The sequence below is a fragment of the Ornithorhynchus anatinus genome, chromosome 2 (assembly GCF_004115215.2).
Source record: "Ornithorhynchus anatinus isolate Pmale09 chromosome 2, mOrnAna1.pri.v4, whole genome shotgun sequence".
In the NCBI taxonomy this organism is placed as follows: domain Eukaryota; kingdom Metazoa; phylum Chordata; class Mammalia; order Monotremata; family Ornithorhynchidae; genus Ornithorhynchus; species Ornithorhynchus anatinus.
The window spans coordinates 146522908-146547235 of NC_041729.1; the positions used below are offsets into that span (position 1 = coordinate 146522908).

The 24328-nt window shown below is 45.8% G+C and overlaps 1 long non-coding RNA gene across 1 annotated transcript; it reads right to left on the reverse strand.

Annotated features, from left to right (window-relative positions):
- Positions 1–865: 865 nt before the first annotated feature.
- LOC114809093 lies at positions 866–24313 on the reverse strand. Its single transcript, XR_003756851.2, has 3 exons — positions 24284–24313; positions 11870–11977; positions 866–1348 (listed from the first exon to the last, which is right to left on the reverse strand). It is a non-coding gene; the product is annotated as an uncharacterized LOC114809093 (long non-coding RNA).
- Between the last annotated feature and the right edge of the window lie 15 nt (positions 24314–24328).

A 24328-nucleotide genomic window follows, 5' to 3' on the forward strand; every position in this document is an offset into this window, starting at 1 on the left:
AGATAAGGAGCCCAGTTTTAGACATGTTGAGTTTTAGGTGGCGGGCAGACATCCAGGTGGAGATGTTCTGGTTGCAGGAGAAGATACGAGCCTGGAGGGATGGGGAGAGAACAGGGGAGGGGATGTAGATTTGGGCGTCATCTGAGTAGAGATGAGAGTTGAAGCCGTGGCAGCGAATGAGTTCACCAAGGGAGTTAGTGTAGATGGAGAACAGAAGGGGACCAAGAACTGACCCTTGAGGCACCCCGGCAGTTACAGAATAGGAGGGGGAGGAGGAGCCCGTGAAGGAGACCGAGAATGACCGGCCAGAGAGATGAGGAGAACCAGGAGAGGACGGGTTCCGTGAAGCCAAGGTGAGATAGAGTGTGGAGGAGAAGGGGATGGTCGACAGTGTCAAAGGCATCTGAGAGGTCGAGGAGGATTAGTATAGTATAGGAGCCATTGGATTTGGCAAGAAGGAGGTCATTGGTGACCTTTGAGAGGGCAGTTTCAGGGGGGTGGAGGGGACGGAAGCCAGATTGGAGGGGGTCCAGGAGAGAGTTGGAGTTGAAGAATTCAAGGCAGCGAATGTAGATGACTCGTTCTAGGAGTTTGGAAAAGAAGGGTAGGAGGGAGATAGGACGATAACTGGAAGGGGAAGAGGGGTCGAGAGAGAGTTCTTTTAGGATGGGGGAGACATGGGCATGTTGAAGGCAGAGGGGAAGAAGCCGTTGGAGAGTGAACGGTTAAAGGTAGAAGTTAAGGAGGGGAGGAGAGAAGGGGCAATAATTTTTATAAGGTGAGAGGGAATGGAGTCCAAAGCAAGGTGGAGGGGGTGGCACTTGCGAGGAGGGAGGAGATCTCCTCTGAGGATACTGCAGGGAAGGATGGGAAAGTAGGGGAGAGGGTTGGGAGCGGGAGAGGGGAAGAAGGAGAAGGGGAGCGGTGACTTTGCAGAGCTCAGACCTCAATTTTTATGGCAGTCGTTACATCAGCGCATTTCATGACTTTTTCCAGGCTCTTCATAGCTAGTCTTCCTAACATTAATCTTTGGAGTATTTCTTGGCTACTATTTCCTTTATTATTGATTATCTATCCCAGGGGAGAAAAACTGTCAACTATATCAATCTGCTCTCCATCCACTGCAAATGTATTAAAACTTCCAGTTGTCATGATCTTTGTTTTCTTGACGTTTAAATATCCGTCCATCTTTTTGCTCTGTTCCTTAACTTTTAATAATAAGCCCTTCAAGTCTTCTTCACTTTCTGCTAGTAGGGTTGTATCATCAGCATTATGAAGGTTGTTTATAGTCCTTCTTCCAATCTTTACTGCTCGTTCGTCTTCATCCAATCCAGCTTCTCTTTCAGGACTGGTGGCCACGGTGGAATTAGGTTTTTTTTAACAAAGGGGAAGAAAAGAAAAGCAGTGGGTAAAGTTGATCACGGGCCCGGGCCAGGGAGAGCTGATGGAGGGTAGAGAGGTCCAGGGAGCCACTGGGATGTGAGAGAGGGTGGGTACAGGGAATGAAGAGTAGATGGGTGGGTGGGGAAAAGTAGAAGGGGTTTGCAGAGGACAGGTGGATCTTTAGGGTCACAGGAGAGGGGATTATATATATTTTCATCACCCGATTAATTTTGTTAATGAGATGTACATCACCTTGATTCTATTTATTGTTATTGTTTTCGGGAGATGTTCATCCCCTTGATTCTATTTATTGCTATTGTTTCTATCTGTCCGTCTCCCCCGATTAGACCGTAAGCCCGTCAGTGGGCAGGGACTGTCTCTATCTGTTGCCAATTTGTACATTCCAAGCACTTAGTACAGTGCTCTGCACATAGTAAGTGCTCAATAAATACTATTGAATGAATGAATGAATGAATGAATTAGAAAGGCAGAGAAACTGCTGGGAATGCAAAGACCTGGGAGGATGGAGTGAAGAGGGGAAGGCAAGGGGAAGCAGGACTTATCTCACTAGGATGAAATTTTTTGCATCATGTGCCCTGCCCAGCGGTGAAACAAAATTCATCATGCTTACGTGCAAGTCCTCATGGTTATCCGGGGTGGTGATGGAGATATGGAGAAACATGTAATAATAATACTACTAATAATAATGATAGTATTTGTTAAGCGCTTACTATGTGCAAAGCGCTGTTCTAAGCGCTGGGGGAGACACAGGGTGATCAGGTTGTCCCACGTGGGGCTCACAGTTTTCATCCCCATTTTACAGATGAGGTAACTGAGGCCCAGAGAAGTGAAGTGCCCTGCCCAAAGTCACACAGCTGACAAGTGGCGGAGCCAGGATTAGAACCCATGACCTCTGACTCCCAAGCCCATGCTCTTTCCACTGAGCCACGCTGCTTCTACAAATGAATTTATCAATCACTCGTATTTACTGAGCGCTTACTGTGTGCAGAACACTGTAGTAAGCACTTGTGAGAGTACAATATAACAGTGTTGGTTGACAGGTTTTCTGTCCATCCTCCTCCAAGCGAGAGCACCTAATTATTTACTCTCTGCTTCTGCTGGTTGTTTTATCTTCCCTGTCCCAAGCCTCCGTGTTAGCATTCCAGAACTAACTCTGCTTCTCTCTAATCTGTAAGGTGTGCGACTGAGCCATGCTTTACCAGGGACAGAGTTGGGGCATCCTGGTGTAGTCATAGTGGAGAAGAAATAGCAAAGGTTGGGGATCAGTGGATTTTTCATCAGACTTTTATGTGAATTGTTCCCTACAAGCAGCCTGGCCTAGTGGATAGACCACAGAAGGACTTGGGTTCTAATTCCGGCCCCGCCACTTGTCTTCTGTTTGACCTTCGGCAGTTCGCCTCACCTATTTGTGCCTCAGTTACCTCATCTGTAAAATGGATATTTAAACTGTGAGCCCCACAGAAGGCATGGACTGTGTCCAAACTGACTACCTCATATCTACTCCAGTGCTTAATGCAACGCCTGGCACACAGTAAGTGCTTAACAGATACCCAAATAAAAAAAACCCAAAAAACCCCTAAACAACAGGGGTTGGAGGGTAAAAAAGAAACAAAAGGAGTATGGTGAAGACAACCCTCTTCCTTTTCCCTCCTTCTCCTTTTTATCTTCCTCCTGTCTTCCTTCTTCCTCATCCCTCTTCCTTCTCCATTTCCTCTTCCTCCCTTCTCAGTTTCCCTCCTCCTCTCCCTCCTCCTCGTCCTCTCTCTTTTTTCTACCTCCTCCTCCTCCCTTCTCCTCCTCTATTTTCCTTCCCCCTCCCTTCTCCTCCCTCCATTGCCTTTGCTTTCATTCCATCCTCTAGATTGTAAGCTTATTGTAGGCAGGGAACATGTCTAACTCTGTTGTATTGTACCCTCCCAAGTATTTAGTACAATGCTCTGTACACAGTGTGCGTTCGATAAATGCCATTGATTATTGATTGACTGATTCTTACCTTCCCCAGCTGCCCAGCTGCCCAAGACAAAATGTACACAGGAAAACACAACAAAACTGGGAGGAATCAATGCCCAAATATCCAAATTTTTCAGCAACCATCATTTTTGGCGTAAAAGACAAGAAAAGGGGGAGTTGGCCTATATTCTTTCTTAGCGATTAAGATTTTAAGCCACATATAATGAAACCTGAAAGCTGTTAAAACCCCACATCAGGCACACAGCTGGATATGTAAGTGGACAGCAGCACAATAACTGGGATTTAGGTGAAAAATGTGCAGAGACCCCTTTGGATTAGAGCTACACCCTCTGGTGTTTATGAACAGATTTGGAAATCTGGTTCAGTTTACACGATGTGATCTTAGTGTGACTGTTTAACAAATTACGGAACTTTTTGTGTTTGCATGGTAAATTATTGCTTTACTCTCAATTAAACATTTCATTTTGTAAAAGCCTTAAATTGCTGTTTTTTTCCTAAGGAGGACAACTATTTTGAGCTTAAATAACTTGAGCAATTGGATTTTTCTCCCATGGATTGTGCATGCACTCTGATAGAGGTCACCATGAAAATTAAGTTTTAAGATTTTCAGCATAAACATTTGTTTCTTAAACCTATGAGTCCAAGCTAGAGCTAGAGCTACACCATCTCCATATGAGAAGCAGCATGGCTCAGTGGAAAGAGCACGGGCTTGGGAGTCAGAGGGCATGAGTTCGAATCCCAGCTCCGCCACTTATCAGCTGGGTGACTTTGGGCCAGTCACTTCACTTCTCTGTGCCTCAGTTACCTCATCTGTAAAATGGGGATAAAGACTGTGAGCCTCACGTGGGACAACCTGATTGCCTTGTAAATCTACCCCAGTGCTTAGAACAGTGCTCTGCACATAGTAAGCGCTTTACAAATACCAACATTATTATTATCATTATCCAAAACAAATCATTTCTCTCCTTGCTCACAATTGTATGAAAGGTAGTTATTTTGCCTGAGGCAAATTATACTTCTTTATGGTAATTGCAGTTTTGCTAAATTTCTTCTAATTTGTTTTTAAATCTGTGGAATGAAAATCCTTGCACCTCAATGGAGGGACAGAAAAAATTTGGTCTCATTGTCCAGCTGAGGTAACTGAAGTATCGAGAAGTGAAGTTACTTGCCCAAGGTCACACAATAGACAAGTGGTGGAGCTGGGATTAGAACCCATGACGTTATGACTTCCAAACCCATGCCCTATCCACTATGTCATCCTGCTATTCTAAATAAATAGATCGATCCTTGGCATTTATTTAGCAAGCTTGTCTCTAGACTGTCAGCGCGTTGTAGGCTTTATGGGAGTGTGTCTGCTCACTCTGTTACATTGTACTCTCCCAAGTGTTTAGTACAGTGCTTTGCTCATATTACGAACTCAGTAAATACCACTGATAGGTTGACTGATTAGGAGAAACATGGCCTAGTGGATGCAGCACAGCCCTGGGATTCAGAAGCACCTAGGTTCTAATCCCAGCCCCGCCGCTTGCCTCCTGTGTTACCTTGGGGTAGTCACTTCACTTCTCTGAGTCTCAGTTTCCTCTTCTGTAAAAGAGTGATTAAGGCTGTGAGCCCCATGAGGGACAGTTTGCTTGTTTCCACACCAGAGCTTACTCCAGTGCCTGACACATAGTACGCGCTTAACAAATACCACAATTATTATGATTCTTATCACAATAAAATTAGTAGACACCATCCCCACCATCAAGGAGTTTCCAGTCTAATAGTAGATGTGGTAATCGGTAAACCTGTGTGCCAAACACTGCGATAAATGTGGGATAGTTTTGACGCAATCAGATCTGAGACAGCCCCTCTATCTCTCAGGGTGACATTACCTTAGAACTCCGAGCCCCACGGTACAGAAGTATATGTTTGTAATTTATTTATTTATTCATTTATTTTATGTGTACTAATATCTGTCCCCCACCCACCCTCGGACTATGAGCTCGTTGTGGGCAGGGAATGTATCTGTTTGCTGTTGTATTGTACTCACCTGAGCACTTTGTTTGCAGTAAGTGCTCAATGAATATGATCGAATGAATGAATGTGTCTGTTATCGTATTGTACGCACCCCGGTGCGGAATTGTACTTTCCAAACGCTTAGTACAGTGCTCTGCACCCAGTAAGTGCTCAATAAACATGATTGAATGAATGAATGACTCCCCACCCTGATCAGAACTCCAGGGCTCTGAGGTGATCTGGATAATGTTGGTATTTGTTAAGCGCTTCCTAGTGCAGAGCACTGTTCTAAGTGCTGGGGTAAATACAGGGTAATCAGGTTGTCCCACATGAGGCTCTCAGTCTCAACCCCCATTTTACAGAAGAGAGAACTGAGGTCCAGATAAGTTAAGAGACTTGCCCACAGTCACAGAGCTGACAAGTGGCAGAGCCTGGATTCGAACCTATAACCTCTGACTCCCAAGCCCGGGCTCTTTCCACTGAGCCATGCTGCTTCTCCAGCTGCTGCTTCTAGATAGCCCTCCCCACCTACCCTGACTAGGTAATAATAACGGTGATGGAATTTGTTAAGTGCTTACTATGTGTCGATCACTGTTCTAAGCACTGGGGTAGATCCAAGCTAAACAGATTGGACACAGTCCCTGTCCCACAGGGGGCTCACAGTCTTAATCCCCATTTTCCAGATGAGGTAACTGAGGCCCAGAGAAGTGAAGTGACTTTCCATGGTCACACAGCAGACAAATGGTGGAGCTGGGATTAGAACACAGGTCCTTCTGACTCCCAGGTCCTAGCCTCTAGGCAAAGCCTAATTTCATCAGCGAACTGTTCTAAATAGTGGGGCAAATACAAGTTAATTATGTTGGACACAGTCCCTATCCCACATGGGGCTCACAGTCTAATTAGGAGGGAGACTCTGGCCTGGAACCTCCCTCCCTCCTCAAATCTACCAGACAACGACTCTTCTTCTCTTCAAAGCCTTACGAAGGCCCATCTCCTCCAAGAGGCCTTCTCAGACTAAGCCCCATTTTTCCTCATCTCTCACTCCCTTCTGCATTACCATGACTTGCTCTTTGGCTCTTTTCCCCAATCCCAGCCCCACAGCACTTTTGTATATAAAACTCACCTCCTCCAAGAGGCCTTCCCAGACTGAGCTCCCCTTCTCCCTCTACCACCCCCCCTTCACCTCTCTGCAGCTTAACTCTCTTTTCCCCCCATTTCCCTCTGCTCCTGCCGTCCCCGTCCCCTCAGCACTGTACTCATCTGCTCAACTGTATATATTTTCTTTACCCTATTTATTTTAATGAACTGTACATCGCCTCGATTCTATTTAGTTGCCATTGTTTTTACGAGATGTTCTTCCCCTTGACTGTATTTATTGCCATTGTTCTTGTCTGTCCGTCTCCCCCGATTAATAATAATAATGTTGGTACTTGTTAAGCGCTTACTATGTGCCGAACACTGTTCTAAGCTCTGGGGTAGACATAGGGGAATCAGGTTGTCCCACGTGGGGCTCACAGTCTTAATCCCCATTTTACAGATGAGGGAACTGAGGCACAGAGAAGTTAAGTGACTTGCCCACAGTCACACAGCCGACAAGTGGCAGAGCTGGGATTCGAACTCATGAGCCCTGACTCCAAAGTCCGTGCTCTTTCCACTGAGCCACGCAAGCCCGTCAAACGGCAGGGACTGTCTCTATCTGTTGCCGACTTGTTCATTCCAAGCGCTTAGTAAAGTGCTCTGCACATAATAAGCGCTCAATAAATACTATTGAATGAATGAATATATGTCATTTTATTCATTTGTATTGATGCATGTCTCCCACCTCTAGACTGTGAGCTCGTTGTCACTCTTTATTGTTGTATTGTATTGTCCCAAGTGCTTAGTATGGTGCTCTGCACACAGTAAATGCTTACTAAATATGATTGAAGGAATACATGATTAAATCCCCATTTTACAGATGGGGTAACAGGCACAGAGAAGTTAAATTAATTGCCCAAGGTCACCCAGCAGACATGTGGCACAGCTAGGATTAGAACCCAGATCCTCTGTCCCCCAGGCCCGTGCTGTTTCCACTAGGCCACATTGCTTCTGTAGTAGAATTGTTGTTTCTCTGATTTTACCTTGATATTTCTATTCCCTTCTCTCTCCTGTGAAGTCCTTGTAGGCAAAGAACTATATCTGAATCAGTCCTGATTTCTTTCCCCAGTTTTTGGTAAAATTCTTTGAGCATTGTTAATGCTTAGAATATGTCACTACTATGATTATTAAATTCTGGGAAGAGTATATTCAACTGTCCTTCAGAACAGAAAATGATGTTTCTAGCAATCAGATTTTATTCTGTGTAGCAGAGGCTGCTAAGGCCAATTCATAACAGTGTGAGATGCAGTGGAGACTAGTGGAAAGAGCCCGGGCCTAGGAATCAAAAGGACCTGGATTCTAACTCTGGCTTCACCACTTGTCTGCTGTGTGACCTTGGGCAAGTCACTTAACATCTCTGTGTCTCAGTTTCCTCATCTGTAGGATGGGGATTAAGACTGTGAGCCCCATGTGGAACAGGGACTGTGTAATTCATTCATTCATTCAGTAGTATTTATTGAGTGCTTACTATGTGCAGAGCACTGTACTAAGCGCTTGGAATGAACAAGTCGGCAACAGATAGAGACGGTCCCTGCCCTTTGACGGGCTTACGGTCTGATCGGGGGAGACGGGCAGACGAGAACAACGGCAATGAATAGAGTCGAGGGGAAGAACATCTCGTAAAAACAATGGCAACTATATAGAATCAAGGCGATGTACATTTCATTAACAAAATAAATAGAGTAATGTAAATATATACAGTCGAGCAGACGAGTACAGTGCCGAGGGGATGGGAAGGGAGATGGGGAGAAGCAGAGGGAGATGGGGGGAAAAGAGGGTTAAGCTGCAGAGAGGTGAAGGGGGGGCAGTAGAGGGAGTAGAGGGAGAAGGGGAGCTCAGTCTGGGAAGGCCTCTTGGAGGAGGTGAGTTTTAAGTAGGGTTTTGAAGAGGGGAAGAGAATGAGTTTGGCGGAGGTGAGGAGGGAGGGCGTTCCGGGACCGCGGGAGGACGCGGCCCGGGGGTCGACGGCGGGATGGGCGAGACCGAGGGACGGTGAGGAGGTGGGCGGCGGAGGAGCGGAGCATGTGGGGCAGGCAGTAGAAAGAGAGAAGGGAGGAGAGGTAGGAAGGGGCAAGGTAATGGGGAGCCTCGAAGCCTAGAGTGAGGAGTTTTTGTTTGGAGCGGAGGTCGATAGGCAACCACTGGAGGTGTTTAAGAAGGGGAGTGACGGGCCCAGAGCGTTTCTGCAGGAAGATGAGCCGGGCGGCGGAGTGAAGAATAGACTGGAGCGGGGCGAGAGAGGAGGAAGGGAGATCGGAGAGCAGGCCGACACAGTAGTCTAGCCGGGATACAACGAGAGCCCGTAGCGGTAAGGTAGCCGTTTGGGTGGAGAGGAAAGGGCGGATCTTGGCGATATTGTAAAGGTGAGACCGGCGGGTCTCGGTAATGGATAGGATGTGTGGGGTGAACGAGAGAGACGAATCGAAGATGACACCGAGATTGCGGGCCTGAGAGACGGGAAGGATGGTCGTGCCATCCACAGTGATAGGGAAGTCTGGGAGAGGACCGGGTTTGGGAGGGAAGATGAGGAGCTCAGTCTCGCTCATGTTGAGTTTTAGGTGTCCAAATGGATTCTCTTATATCCACCCCAGTGCTTAGTACATTTTCTGGCACATAATAAGTACGCAACAAATATTATTATCATTATTATTATGATCACTGCTTTTATCATTTTATCATCCCTTCTATTTTGTATAAAGCACAGATGACCTTTTGGATTCACTAACCAGAGTGCCTGGTGCGGTTTTCATTTCTCCTACTTGAAGACAAGATCTCTCTGAAAAAAAGGTGGTTACCTCTGAAATGACCACCCTCTCTCCGCTTTCTGCCTGCTGTCTAAGGTACATTCTGCCACGGTCTTCCCACTGTCCACTGCAAGGCACCTCAAGCCAATTCCCTGTTCCAAACATGCCAGCTGGTCCTGAACAGTTCTACTGTCTGTCATTTTTTTTAATGGTACTTGATAAGCACTTACTATGACCCAGACACTGTAATAATGTGTCTGTTTATTGTTACAGTATACTCTCCCAAGCGCTTAGTACAGATTTATGCACATGGTAAGCACTCAATAAATATGATTGACTGACTAATAAGGGCTGGGGTAGATACAAGCTAGACGGGTTGGACATAGTTCATCTCCCACATGGGGCCCACAGTTTTAATCCCCATTTTTCCGATGAGGTACTGAGGAACTGAGAAGTGAAGTGATTTGCCCAATGTCACACAACAGACAAGTGGCAGAACTGGGATTAGAACCGAGGCCCTTTTATTAATTTTTTTTTTGAAATAATGGTATTTGTTATGACCTTACTATGTGCCAGGCACTGTATTCATTCATTCAATCATATTTATTGAGTGCTTACTTGGTGCAGAGCACTGTACTAAGCACTGGGATAGTACAGTTCAGCAATGAAGAGAGACAATCCCTGCCCACATGGGGTTTACAGTCCTAAAATCTAGAGTAGATCCAAGCTAATCAGGTTGGACACGGTCCCTGTTGTGTGTTGGGCTCACAGTTTTAATCTCCATTTTACAGATGAAGTAATTGAGACACAGAAGTTAAGTGACATGCCCAAGGTCCCACAGCAGACAAGTGGTGGAGCCAGGATTAGAACCCAGTTTCTTTTGACTCCAAGGCCCAAACTGTATCCACCAAGTCATGCTGCTTCTGTATATTTGGAAATCATTTGGAATGGTTTCCTGCCATGGTTTGGAAAATCCAGGAAATGTTCAACTGCTACTTTTTACAAAGCTGATGCACAGTGAAGTTCCAAGCATGAAGGCAAAGGAGCAATTATGATAATTATGTGGTTTCGGGTTCAATTAAATGGTCTTTCAAATTCATCCATGTAAATGCCAGAAAAATTTGAAGTGCCAGCAATATCACATCAGAAATACCAGTGAATGCCTCAGAACATATTGTGAGCATATGCCAAGGCGAAGGGAAGCAGTGTGGCCTAGTGGAAAGAGCTCACTTGGGTCTGGGAGTCAGAGGACCTGGGTTCTAATCCTGACTCTGTCACAACCTTTGGACAAATCACTTAACTTCTCTGTGCCTCGGTTATCTCATATATAAAATGGGGATTCAATACCTGTTCTTTCTCCTGCATAGAATATGAGACCCACCTTGTACCTGATTATTTTGTATCTATCCATTCATGCATTTATTCATTCATTCAGTCAATCTTATTTATTGAGCACTTACTGTGTGCAGAGCACTGTACTAAGAGCTTGGGAGAGTCCAATATGGCAAAAAATAGATACATTCCCTGTTCACTTAGTACACTGCTTGGTAAATAGTAAGTGCTTAACAAACACCACAATCATTAATTATTATTGTTAGAGAAAAGGAGAAAAGCCTGAAGAGTTCAGGGCTTTAGTCCCGGCTTTTATGTTGAACTGTGCTCTCCCAAGTGCTTAGTAGAGTGTTCTGCACCTGGTAAGCACTCAGTGGATGTGATTGATTGATTGGTACCCCATTTTATGTTGGGGCAGTCTTGATTTCTTGTTTTTTTGATATTGTATTGTATTCTAGTCACTTTATATTTCTATTTTACCACTGTGTCCCTAAAAGGCAAGCTTTTCTTTTCTCATTGTGCTGGTTTGATTGCTGAGAAAAAGAATGTTGGAAATGAAATTCTCACTTATTCTCAAGGCCTTTTCCCCTTGATAGGTCTTCCTTGACCACCAACTGCCCTACTGTTTTATAGGCTGCCCCTGTCAGTAACTGTTTTTGGGAGAATTTTTTTTTACGGCATTTTTTAAGCATTTACTATGTGCCAGGCATTGAACAAAGTAATGGGATAGATACAAGCTAATCAGGTTGGCCACAGTCCATGTCCCACATGGGGCCCACAGTCTTAATCCCCATTTTATAGATGAGGTAACTGAGGAACAATGAAGTGAAGTGACTTACCCAAGGTCTCACAGCAGACAAGTGGTGGACTTAGTTTTAGAACCAAGGTTCTTGTGACTGCCACCCCTTGCTCTACCCACTAAGCTATGCTGCTTCTGCACTTTGAAGCGCAGAGATTCTCACAAGTGGAGTGCCAGACACATACCACATCATCCTAAGTTTGCTATTTTAGATGAAACATATTACAAATGCTGCAAGTATTCACAGGGATCATTTACTTTCTGTTTTCTTTACCGCCTCGATTCCAGAGCAAACGTGAATCGGTTTGAAGACAGCCGATTCTTTGGAGAAATAGACTGCTCTTAAATGGTAGTGCAATTTTCTGGGGTTTCTAGTCCTGAAATCCCACTATAGAATGACAGCGGTAACAACTAAACAGGGATTGGAAAGATTTGCAATGTTTATGATGCTTTTGTACGTTTTGTTGCTGAGAACAAGGTTTACCTGCATCACGGGATGGTAAAATAGCTGTTACGTGGCTGGAAATACTACAAGATGCTGATAAATGTAGAAAGGTCTTCTTTGAGGCAAAAACAAATCCTACCACACAGCCTGGAGAGACAAAGAATCAATGCAATACTTGTTAATTATTATAATAATAATGATGGAATTGGTTACGTGCTTACTATGTGTCAAGCACTATTCTAAGCCCGGGGGTCTTGTCTTATGTTGTTGAGTCGCCTCTGACCCATAGCGACATCATGGACACATCTCTCCCAGAACACCCCACCTCCATCTACAGTTGTTCTGGTAGTGTTTCCGTAGCGTTTTCTTGGAAAAAATATGGAAGTGGTTGACCACTGCCTCCTTCCGCCCAGTCAACTTGAGTCTCCGTCCTCGACTGCGTCCCGTGCCGTTGCTACCCAGCACAGGTAAATTCTGACTTGTAGCAGATGTCCTGCCGGTCACTAGCCACTGGCCAAGGTGGGAATGGAATGGACAGGCCTCTGCTTGACTCTCTCTCCTGTAACCGGGACTGGGAGAGTACTGGAAACTCTCCAGGTGTCATCCTCAGAGGGGGAAGAGGCTTTCCACCTTCACATTATTGATTCAGATTAGATCAGAAGCCATCTGCTGGCTCTCCAAGAGTCTTCATAAGTCAGTCAGCCAATGGCACATACTAAGTGCTTAATAAATGCCATCATTATTATTATTATTATTGTATGCTTACTGTTTGCAGAACACTGTACTAAGTGCCAGGGAGAGTACAATATAACTGACACATTTCCTTTCCACACTGAGCTTAGTTTAGAGTGAGCAAGAGTCCCAACCAGCAACTGAAGTGGGCATTTCCTTTAATCATATGTCATCCAGTTGTATTTACTGAACGGTTACTGTGTGCAGAGCACTGTACTAAACACTTGGAAAGTACACTTTAGCAATAAAGAGAGACAATCCCTGCCCACAACAGGCTCACAGTCTAGGGGTGAGGAGAAAGACATTAATACGAGTAAATGGACATCAATATACATAAATAAAGTTATAGATTTGTTCATATATACATAAGTATTGTGGGGCGGTGGAGGGAAGAGGGAAGGGAGCGAGTCATGATGACACGGAAGGAAGTGGGAGCTGAGGAAAAGCAGGGTGTAGTCACGAAGGCCTCCTGGAGGTGATGCACCTTCAGTAGGGCTTTGAAGTGGGGGAGAGTGAATGCCTGGCAGATTTGAGGAGGGAGGGCATTCCAGGCCAGAGGCAGGGTGTGGGCCAGGAGTCGGCGGCGAGACAGGTGAGATGGAAGCACAGTGAGAAGGTTAGCACCAGAGGAGCGGAGGGTGAGGGCTGGGATGTAGGAGGAGAGAAGGGAGGTGAGGTAGGAAGGGCCAAGGTGATGGAGAGTCTTAAAGCCAATAGTGAGAAGTTTTTGTTTGCTATGGAGGTGGATAGGCAACCCCTGGAGGTTTTTGAGGAGGAGGGTGACATGCCCTGAACGTTTCTGTAAAAAGATGATCTGGTCAGTGGAGTGAAGTATGGACTAGAGTGGGGAGAAGCAAGAGGTTGGGAGATAAGAAAGAAGGCTGATGCAGTCATCCAGGCAGGACAGGATGAGTGATTGTACTAACGTGACAGCGATTTGGATTCAGAAGGAAAGAATGAGCATACGACGACTTACAAGTTGCTTCCTTTCAAACCAGGTTCAACCCTAGTGGAAGGCACTAGACAGAACTATAAACTGTCATTCCAGGCAATTAAGGTCCTTTGGGCAGGGCTCATTTCAACTAACGCTTTGGTAGGGTCCGTTCCCAAGTGCAGTGGAGAACTATACAGTGTTCTGAACGGTGTAAGCGCTCCTTAAATTCCGTTCATCGATTTATTACCAGCTCTATTATACTCCCTCGAACTCTTAGTAAGTACTCCACATCCAACAGATGGCAGGGAATATATCTGTTTTATTGTCGTATTGTACTCTCCCAAGGGCTTAGTACAGTGCTTGGCATAGCGTAAGTACTCAATAAGTATGATTGATTGATCAATTAACACAATGAAAAACATCGATTGGTTGCTTATCTTAAAGACTGCTGATTAACTCCAACTACTCACAACTCAAAGCGGCTATAGCAGAAAAAAAAATAACGCAACCAAATTCATGGTGGTTAAAATGTATTCTTCTAAGGGTTCTGCACATAGTAAGTGTTCAAAAAATACCACTGCTGGACTGATGGATTGATTGATCGTTGTTCAGAGCTCAAGTCCAAAACAAAATCCAAACAACACTGTTGCTTGCCATGACCTGAATTACAGAGATAATGATAATAATAATGACTATTATTATGGCATTTGTTAAGTACTTACTATGTGTCAGACACTGGACTAAGCGTTGGGCTAGATATAAGATAATTGAGTTGGACACAGTCCCCGATCCCCCTGGGGCTCAAAATCTTAATCCCCGTTTTACAGATGAAGGAACCTCAGAGAAGTTAAATGACTTACCCAAGGTCACACAACAGACAAGAGGCAGAACCGGGTTTAGAACCCAGAGCCTTCTGACTCCCTGGCCTGTGGTCTATCCCCTGGGCCATGCTGCTCTGTGCTATCTGGACAGACAATTATAATAATGACGATAATTATTATTATGATATTTGTTAAATGTTTACTATGCACCAAGCACCCTTCTAAGCACTGGGGAAGGTACAAAGTAATCAGGTTGCCCCATGTTGGTAGTTGTTAAGCGCTTACTATGTGCAGAGCACTGTTCTAAGCACCTGGGGAGATACAGGGTCATCAGGTTGTCCCACGTGAGGCTCACAGTTAATCCCCATTTTACAGATGAGGTCACTGAGGCACAGAGAAGTTAAGTGACTTGCCCACAGTCACACAGCTGACAAGTGGCATAACAGGAATTCGAACCCATGACCTCCGACTCCAAAGCCCAGGCTCTTTCCACTGAGCCACGCTGCTTCTCCATGTGGGGCTCACAGTCTCAATCTCCATCTTCCAGAGGTGGTAACTGAAGCCCAGAGAAGTGAAGTGACTTGCCCAAGGTCACACAACAGACAAGTAGTGGAGCCAGGGTTAGAAGCAACACTTGGAAGAAGGGGAGACCGGTGATCCACCCAGATAATAATAATGTTGGTATTTGTTAAGCGCTTACTATGTGCCGAGCACTGTTCTAAGCGCTGGGATAGACACAGGATAATCAGGTCGTCCCACGGAGGGCTCACAGTCTTAATTCCCATTTTACAGATGAGGTCACTGAGGCCCAGAGAAGTGAAGTGACTTGCCCACAGTCACACAGCTGACAAGTGGCAGAGCTGGGATTCGAACTCTTGACCTCTGACTCCAAAGCCCATGCTCTTTCCACTGAGCCACGATGAAAGGGGAGGGAGTTCCAGGCTGGAGGGGGGTGTGATCAAGGCGTAAGAGGGATGGATCACAAGCTTCTAGTTGAAACCATCTGAGACCAGGCCCCTCCAGGAGACCAAAGGCTATAAATGATGAAATCGTCCATCCTCTACTGAGGCTTGTCACCTGCCGTTGTTCAGGTTGAGAGGCTTCCAATGGAGTGGAAACAAAGTAAATGGGGAGGGGAGGGGGGGAATGAATAATAATGATGGTATTCGTTAAGCCCTTACTATGTGCCAACCCCTGTTCTAAGCACTGGGGGAGATGCAAGGTAATCAGTTTGTCCCACGTGGGGCTTACAGTCTTAATCCCCACTTTGCAGATGAGGTATTCATTTGTTCCATAGTATTTGTTGAGTGCTTACTATGTGCAGAGCACTGTAGTAAGCGCTTGGAATGGACGATTTGGCAACAGATAGAGACAATCCCTGCCCAATGACGGGCTCACATCTGAGATGCAGAGAAGTGAAGTGAGATGCCCAAGGTCACACAGCTGAGAAGTGGTGGGGCCGGGATTAGAACCTGTGACCTCTGTCTCCCAGGCCCATGCTCTTTCCAATAAGCCGCGCCACTCCTCTAGTAAGTACCCACAGTGAGGGCTCAGTGGAAACAGCACGGGCTTAGGAGTCAGAGGTCATGGGTTCTAATCCCGCCTCGGCCACCTTTCAGGTGTATGACTTCGGGCAAGTGACTTCACTTCTCGGTGCCTCATTTCCCTCATCTGTAAAATGGGGATCAACTGTGAGCCTCAAGTGGGACAACCTGATTACCCTGTATCTCCCCCAGCGCTTAGAACGGTGCTCGGCACATAGTAAGCGCTTAACAAATATCAAAATTATTATTATTATTATTATTAATTTAGCAGTAGATTATTCTTGTGCCAACCTTGGGGCTCAGGTTCTCTGTCACAAAGGGGAGAAGAGGCGTGGCCTAGTGGATAGAGCAAAGACCTGGGTTCTAATCCCAGATCCACCACCTGTCTGCTGCATGACCTTGGGCAAGTCACCTCATTTCTCTGTGCCCGAGTTACCTCATCTGTAAAATGGGGATATGACCAAGAGTCCCACATGGGACATGGACTCTGTCCAACCTGATTAGCACATATTTACCCCAGTGTAGTTCTGGTGCAAAGTAAAGGCTTAACAAATACTATATAAAAAGTTCTCAACCACCAGAGATAGATATTCCAGTAACCCTTTAAGATCCTTTAATCAACCCTCTCCTCCCAATGTCTCTTCAATCCTTTCTCACTATAACGAGTTCATACACTTGGTTCCTGCAAGCCAAGCTACTCGGGTACCACGATTACATCTTTTTCATCTCAGACCGTCTGCAGACTCCCTCTCAACCCCCTGGGATTCCCTCCCGCTCCACATCCAACAGACCACCACTAGTCTCACCTGGAACCAGTGTGGTCTAGTGGAGAAAAGCGTGGTCCTGGAAGTCAGAGGAGCTGGGTTCTAATTCCAGCTCTGACACTAGTCTGCTGTGTGAACTTGGGAAAATCATTTAACTTCTCTGTCGCTCAGTTTCCTCATGCGTAAAATGGGAATTCAATTCTATTTCTTCCTACTTTGACTGCTAGCCCCTTGTGGGGCAGGGACTGTGTCCAACCTGATTATCTTGTATCTATCCTAGTGCTTAGAACCGTGCTTGGCATATAATAAGCACTTAGCTAATACCGCTAGTATGTTATTCAAAGATCTACCAAAATCATATCTCCTTCAAGAAGATTTTCCTGACTAATTTCTCATCCCTTTGAACCATCTCCCCCATTACTGCATGACTTACACACTTGAGCCCTCACTCCCTAATCAATCAGTCAATCAATCCATCATATTTATCGAGCACTTACCATATGCGGAACACTGTACTAAGCAATTGGGAGAGTATAATATAGCAATATAAGAGACACAGTCCCCGTCCACAATTCTGCTTACAGTCTATATAAGGGGTAAAAAAGCACTTGGGTACTCACCTCACCTCAGAGTGATGCCTGTTTACTCATTTTGATGTCTGTCTCCCCTGCCCAGATTGTAAACCCACTGTGGGCAGAGATTGCCCCTTTTTATTGCTGTACTGTATGTTCCAAGTGCTTAGTACAATGCTCTCCACACAGTAAGCACTTAATAAATATGATTGAATGAATGAATGAATCCCTCCGAAATGCAATTCTTTAAACTGATTTGCTTCCTCCTACTTGTTATTTATTTTAAGGACTCTTTCTCCCGCTTGCTTGTAATCTGCTTGAGAGCAGGGATCATATCTTCTAAGTCTGTTGTATTCTCCAAAACATTGAATATAGTGCCATGCACTCAATCAAAGTAGTATTTAATAATTATTATTTATTGTTTTATTCACTGCGGCTGGACAGAGAGCCTCATTCAGATACAGTGTCAGTGTTCATTCATTCATTCATTCATTCATTCATTCATTCAATAGTATTTATTGAGCGCTTACTATGTGCAGAGCACTGTACTAAGCGCTTGGGATGAACAAGTCGGCAACAGATAGAGACAGTCCCTGCCGTTTGACGGGCTTACGGTCTGATCGGGGGAGACGGACAGACAAGAACGATGGCAATAAACAGAGTCGAGGGGAAGAACATCTCGTAAAAACAATGACAACTAAATAGAATCGAGGCGATGTACAATTCATTAACAAAATAAATAGGGTAACGAAAATATATACAGTCGAGCGGACGAGTACGGTGCTGTGGGGATGGGAAGGGAGAGGTGGAGGAGCAGAGGGAAAAGGGGAAAATGAGGCTTTAGCTGCGGAGAGGTAAAGGGGGATGGCAGAGGGAGTAGAGGGGGAAGAGGAGCTCAGTCTGGGAACGCCTCTCGGAGGAGGTGATTTTTAAGTAGGGTTTTGAAGAGGGAAAGAGAATCGGTTTGGCGGAGGTGAGGAGGGAGGGCGTTCCGGGACCGCGGGAGGATGTGACCCGGGGGTCGACGGCGGGATAAGCGAGACTGAGGGACGGCGAGGAGGTGGGCGGCGGAGGAGCGGAGCGTGCGGGGTGGGCGGTAGAAAGAGAGAAGGGAGGAGAGGTAGGAAGGGGCGAGGTGATGGAGAGCCTCGAAGCCTAGAGTGAGGAGTTTTTGTTTGGAGCGGAGGTCGATGGGCAACCACTGGAGTTGTTTAAGAAGGGGAGTGACAGACCCAGATCGTTTCTGCAGGAAGATGAGCCGGGCAGCGGAGTGAAGAATAGACCGGAGCGGGGCGAGAGAGGAGGAAGGGAGGTCGGAGAGAAGGCTGACACGGTAGTCTAGCCGGGATATAACGAGAGCCCGTAACGGTAAGGTAGCCGTTTAGGTGGAGAGGAAAGGGCGGATCTTGGCGATATTGTAGAGGTGAAACCGGCAGGTCTCGGTAACGGATAGGATGTGTGGGGTGAACGAGAGGGACGAGTCAAGGATGACACCGAGATCGCGGGCCCGAGAGACGGGAAGGACGGTCGTGCCATCCACGGTGATGGAGAAGTCTGGGAGCGGACCGGGCTTGGGAGGGAAGATGAGGAGCTCAGTCTCGCTCATGTTGAGTTTTAGGTGGCGGGCCGACATCCAGGTGGAGACGTCCCAGAGGCGGGAGGAGATGCGAGCCCGAAGGGAGGGGGAGAGGACAGGGGCGGAGATGTAGATCTGCGTGTCATCTGCGTAGAGATGGTAGTCAAAGCCGTGAGAGCGGATGAGTTCACCGAGGGAGTGAGTGTAAATGGAGAACGGTGGGAACATGTTGTCTCTTCCCATCATCGTATGCAAACCTGCTCTTACAAACCTGGGTTACTAACCCTAACAATGATCTCTGATTAGTTTTAATCCTAGCTGACTTTGAAAATGTGCTGCTGTTTAGAATCTGTCCAATTCCTGTCTATCCGACTGACTCCCAATTGCAATTTATTTTTGGACACATTTGAAGAAATTCTTTCTTTTTTTTCCTTTGTTTTGCATAGACTAGGACCAAATTCGGACCAGTGATGAGCAATAAAATTCATAGTATCATATCAGAATGCAGGATTCTGGTTTAACTTGCTTTAACTCTGCCTTCTCCTCTGCCTGGCAAAACTATTTCTCTTTCCTTATTGACACCCATGCCCATCACCCTCGCCAGTTGTTCAAGGTATTTAACTCCCTCCTCAGGCCCCCGTCCCACTACCTCCCCCATCTCTTGCCCCCAAATATCTGGCCATCTACTTTATTAAGAAAATTAATACCATCAGGTGTGAGATCCCTAAAATCACCCTTCCCCCTCCTCATTCCCCCTCCTCACGGCCCCCTCTTCAAATTTCCCATCCTTCCCAGCAGTATCTCCAGAAATCTCCTGCCTCCTCTCAAATACCATCCCTTCCGTATGCACATCGGATCCCATTCCTTCGCACCTTATTAAGACTCTCGCTCCTTCTCTCTTTCCCTCCTTAACAGCCATCTTCAACTGTTTACTCTCCAGTGGCTTCTTCTCCCCTGCTTTCAAACATGCCCATGTCTCCCCCGTCCTAAAAAAAACCCTGGCTTGACCCCACAGCTTCCTCCATTTATCACTCCTTCTCTTTCCTACCTTTCCTCTCCAAACTCTTTGAGTGAGTTGTCTACATCCACGGTCTCAAATTCATCTCCTCCAATTCTCTCCTGGACCCCTCCAATCTGGCTTCCGTCCCCTTCACTCCACTGAAATCACCCTCTCAAAGGTCACCAATGATCTCCTTCTTGTTATATCCGACTCCTACTCCATCCTAATCCTCCTCGACCTCTCCGCTGCTCTTGACACTGTGGGCCTCCCCCTTCTCCTGGTTACGTTATCCAACCTTGGCTTCGCTGATTTGGTCCTCTCCTGGTTCTCCTCATCTATCTAGCCATTCATTCTCAGTCTCCTTCACAGGCTCCTCCTCCCGCTCCCATCCCTAACTTTGGGGCGGGGGGGGAGTGGTCCCTCGAGGTTCAGTTCTCTGTTCCCTTCAATTCTCCATCTACACTCATTCTCTTGGAGAAATCATTCGCTCCCAAGGCTTCAACTACTATCTCTATGCGAATGATACCCAAATCTGATGACACCCAAATCTACATCTCCTCCCTTGATCTCTCTCCCTCTCTCCAGGCTTGCATCACCTATTGCCTTCAAGACATCTCTACTTGGTTGTCCTCCTGTCACCTCAAACTTAATATGTCCAAAACAGATCCTTATCTTCCCACCTAAACTCTGTCCTCTCCTGGCCTTTGCCGTCACTGTTGCCAGCACTACCATCCTTCCTGTCTCAAAAGCCTGTAACCTTGGTGTTATCCTTGACACCATTCTCTCATTCAACCCACATAACCAATCCATCACCAAATCCTGTCAGTCTTATCTTCACACCCTCGCTAAAATCTGCCCTTTCCTCTCCATCCAAACCGCTGACACATCAGTACAATCACTCATCCTATCCCACTTAGACGACTGCATCAGCCTCCTTTCTGACCTCCCAACCTCCTGCCTCTCCCCACTTCAGTCCATACTTCACTCCGCTGCCCGGATAATCTTTCTACAGAAACGTTAAGGACTTATCACCCCCCTCCTCAAAAACCTCCAGTGGTTGCCATCTACCTCGTATCAAACAAAAACACCTCACCATTGGTTTTAAAGCACTCCGTCACCTTGGCCCCTCCTACCACAACTCGCTTCTCTCCTTCTACATCCCAGCCCGCGTACTTTGGTCCTCTGGTGCTAACCTTCTAACTGTGCCTCGTTCTTGCCTGTCTCGCCACCGACCCCTGGCCCACGTCCTACCTCTGACCTGGAATGCCCTCCCTCCTTAAATCTGCCAGACAATTACACTTTCCCGCTTGTTTAGACTGTGAGCCTGTTGTTGGGCAGGTGTTGTCTCTATCTATTGCCAAGTTGTACATTCCAAGTGCTTAGTACAGTGCTCTGCACATAAGCGCTCAATAAATATGATTGAATTGAAAGCCTTACTGAAGTCACATTTCCTCCAAGAGGCCTTTCCAGTCTAAGCCTTACATTTCCTTATCTCCCCCTCCCTTCTGCGTCACCCTGACTTGCTCCCTTTGCTCTTCCCCCTCTCTCCCCACCCCACAGCCCTTATGTATATAGCTGTAATTTATTTATTTATATTGATTTCTGTTTACTTGTATTGATGTCTGTCTCCCCGCCTCTAGAGTGTGAGCTCGTTGTACACTTATTGTGTACAGAGCACTGTACTGAGAGTCCTCTGCACTTTCAATACTCTTTATACTGTCCTCTGCACACAGTAAAAACTCAATAAACAACAATAATGGGGAGAGTACAACAGAGTTAGTAGACAATGATTTATGAAATCTAGGGAAGAAAGACGTTTTAAAGATATGTATGCAATAGTTCTGGAACAGAGAGGTAAGAGGATGAGTATCCAAGTGTTTATCCAAGTAGAAGATGGACTGAAGTAGCAGTAGGTAAAGGGAAATAAGGGAAGGAGATGAGCGATTAATCAGTAGGTAGTCCTTCAGTCAAACGTATTTATTGAATGTTTACTGTGTTCAGAATACTGTACTAAGCGTTTGGGAGAGTACAATATAACAATAAGACAGGTACATTCCCTGCCCACATTGACCTTATAGTCTAGAGGGGGAGAGGGAAGGAAAGGCCTCTAGAAAAGATGAGATTATGGAAGAGCCTTGAAGATAGGAAGAATAGTGGTTTGCCAGATATAAAGAGGGAGGGAATTCCAACCCGAAAAGAGGGCATTGGCAAGAGATTGGCAGTCAGAGAGATGAGAACAAGGCACAGAGAGTAGGTTAGTTTGAGAGAAGTGAAGGCTTTCCAGATAGGGTGTAGTGGGGAAAAAATAAGGATAAATAGTGGGGAAAGGGCTGATTGATTTATGAACAGAATAATTTCACCAGCACTCTCTTCCGTAAGGAAGGACACAGATGTTTAAGTGGATGAAATCCACATTCGTGACTACTTGTCTTGCATGAATTTGTGACTTGCTTAGAAAGCGACTATAATTTGTACACCTGGGTCACCCCATTGACCAGTGTGGTTCGCACCTTGCGTAAGCAACATGTTAAAAGTTCTGCGGATCGCTTCCGTGATCACGACCGGATGGACAGATAGGCTCCAAGCAAAGCCCAAATGATAATGCGCATTGTTTTATTCCTCGCATTTTTACGGTTGTGGATTCACCTAATACTCTGTTGTTTGCCTTTAGGAAAGGGATGTCAGGCTTGTAGGCCCCCGCACTGGGCTCCTCACAGCTCTGACACTGGAAGTGATCCAGGGCCATGCCCTTGCTGTGGCTGGGGTGGAGGATTGAAGGAAAATTAACTAAGCTAAAGATCTCGGCATTAACTCGACCCCTGGACAACTTCTTGAAACTAACTCTTTTTAACATTAACTCGTCCTTTAATCTACTTCCTAAATGAACTCGCTCAACAAACACGACCCCCAGCCTTCTGCTTATCACATCCTGTCAAAGTGGAGGGACCCCTGGTTTAGTGATTGGGAGAAGAAAGGAAAACTGGAGAAGAAAGAAAACTGCACTGTCATCCCGAAATGTAAAAATCGAGCAAATCGTTTGGTAGTAATGGATTAGGACATACCAGGAAGAAGCTCGATGTTACAGTCGACAAGAATAGAATAAGAGGATGGTGAAATGAGATCCATGTCGCTACTCACTGTCCTCCGAAGGGAAGGCAGAGAGAGGCTGAGCCCAGGAACCTCTTAGGTTGGGGACGCCCGGGCCAGTCTGGCTCGATAAAGACCTGATTGCCCAGTGAGATTGACCACCTTGCAGTAGATAAATTCTATGCCTGGAAATAATAATAATAATAATAACGGTATTTGTTAAGCACTTGCTATGTGCAGAGCACTGTTCTAAACGCTGGGGTAGACACAGGGGAATCAGGTTATCCCACGTGGGGCTCACAGTCTTAATCCCCATTTTACAGATGAGGTAACTGAGGCACAGAGAAGGTAAGCGACTTGCCCACAGTCACACAGCTGACAAGTGGCAGAGCCGATATTCGAACGCTTGACCTCTGACTCCAAAGCCCGTGCTCTTTCCACTGAGCCACGCTGGAAAGGGTGGGGTATGATCGTGTTCTTTGCTATAGATGAATCTTTGATTTTCTGTTGAGTGCATGCTGCATAGTAAATTATTTAGTTTCTGACTAAGTTGTGGTAATCATTCCCTCAGTGGCCCCAACATACGAACCTTCTAATATAATGTCAGGTACCGAGTTGGCCACGTGGGACCTGACACCCATTATCCAGGTAAGGTGAGGACGATATTTCTACTATGTTTTCCCTTAAAGGGCATTTGGGAAATTAGTTTGGGAAATCTTTCTCCAGGAACTAACTCGATCTACACTGCAGGCCATCACCATGATAAAGGACACCTTGTGAGCTAGGAAATTGGAGAGGGTGGGACTGGAATTTCAGGCGAACTGAAAGGAAGCAGCGTGGCGTAGTGGGAAGAGCACGGGCCTGGGAGTCAGAAGACCTGGGTTCTAATCCCAGCTCCACCACTTGTCAGCTCAGTGACCTTGGGCAAGTCATTTCTAGACTGTGAGTCTGTTGTTGGGTAGGGATTGTCTTTATTTGTTGCGGAACTGTACTTTCCAAGTGCTTAATACAGTACTCTGCACACAGTAAGCACTCAATAAATGTGATTGAATGAATTTCACTTCTCTGTGCCTCAGTTACCTTATCTGTAAAAATGGGGATTGAGACTGTGAGGCCCATGTGGAACAGGGAATGTGTCCAACATGTCTAGCTTGTATCTACCCCAGTGTTTAGAATAGTGTTTGACTCATAGTAAGCACTTAATAAATACCACAATTAATTAATTAAGAAGGGAAAGGACCGGTAAAGTGAGAGCCCCAGGAAGTCTACAGGGAAATTAAAGGGTACAGGTATATAAAGTATACAAGAAAAGACCATTTGAAGGAGATTTATTTTCCTTATTACCTTCAATTTATAGATCAGTACAGGGAAAGAACAATACAGTAATCGATCAGTCAATTAATCGTGTTTATTGATCACCTACCTTGTGCAGAGCACTGTACTAAGTGCTTGGGAGAGCACAGTACAA